Source organism: Cebus imitator, unplaced genomic scaffold (assembly GCF_001604975.1).
Source record: "Cebus imitator isolate Cc_AM_T3 unplaced genomic scaffold, Cebus_imitator-1.0 Scaffold117, whole genome shotgun sequence".
NCBI lineage: Eukaryota > Metazoa > Chordata > Mammalia > Primates > Cebidae > Cebus > Cebus imitator.
This window is the reverse complement of record NW_016107432.1, coordinates 3,407,694-3,409,437: the sequence shown is the minus strand read 5'-3', so window position 1 is coordinate 3,409,437 and position 1,744 is coordinate 3,407,694.

Here is a 1,744-nt window from a genome sequence, read left to right as displayed (position 1 = left end):
CTACAGAGAAGCCGACATCTCTGGGGTATGGGCAGTGAACAAGCTTGCCAACAGCCTTGGGATGCTCTTGGGAGTGAATCTCTCACCCGTCAGGCTTGGAGATGCCTGCAACCACGGCTGACAGCTTGACTGCAGTTTCACCAGAGACCCTGAGCCAGAACCACACAGTTAAGCTGCTCTCAAGTTTTCAAGGGTCCCTCAGTAACTGTGCAGGATAATAAATATTTGTGTTTTTTAGCTACTATGTTTTCGGGCAATTTACACAGCAATTGATAAGTAATACAACTAACCGCCATAATCATCATGACCATCATCACCACCACCACCACTAAATCACCACTGCCATCATCATCACCATCACCATCATTCCACCATCACCATCATCACCATCATAATCATCACCATCATCATTATCATCACCATCATCACCACCACCACCATTATCACCAGGACAATCACCACCATCATCACCATCATCTCCACCATCACCATCATCACTATCATCACCATCATCTCCACCACCACCATTATCACCAGGACAATCACCACCATCATCATCGTCATCATCACCGTCACCATCATCTCCACCACCACCATCATCACCATCATAATCATCACCATCATCATTCTCACCACCACCACCATTATCACCGGGACAATCACCACCATCATCATTGTCATCATCACCATCACCATCATCTCCACCATCACCATCATCACCAGCACAATCACCATCATCATCACCATCATCACCATCACAATCATCACCATCATCACATCACCACATCACCATCATCATCACCATCATCACCGTCATCATCATCATCACCATCATCACATCACCACATCACCATCATCACCATCATCACCACCATCATCACCATCATCATCATCATCATCACCATCATCACATCACCATCATCATCACCATCACCATCATCTCCACCATCACCACCAGCATAATCACCATCATCATCACCATCACAATCATCACCATCATCACCATCATCACCATCATCATCATAATCATCATCACCATCACCACATCACCATCATCACCATCATCATCACCATCATCACCATCACAATCATCATCATCACCATCATCATCACCATCATCATCACCATCATCACATCACCATCATCATCACCATCACCATCATCTCCACCATCACCACCAGCATAATCACCATCATCATCACCATCATCACCATCACAATCATCACCATCATCACCATCATCATCATAATCATCATCACCATCAGCACATCACCATCATCACCATCATCATCACCATCATCACCATCACAATCATCATCACCATCATCATCACCATCATCACCATCACAATCATCACCATCATCACCATCATCATCATAATCATCATCACCATCACATCACCATCATCACCATCATCATCACCATCATCATCACCATCATCATCACCATCATCATCATCACCATCACCATCATCTCCACCATCACCATCATCACCAGCACAATCACCATCATCATCACCATCACCATCATCACCATCACAATCATCACCATCATCTCCACCACCACCATCACCAGCACAATTATCGCCACCATCATTACTGTCATCATCACCATCACCATTGTCTCCACTACCACCATCACCAACACAATCACCACTGTCATCACCATCACCATCATCTCCACCACCGCCATCACCATCACAGTCACCAGCATCATCACTGTCATCATCATCACCATCACAATC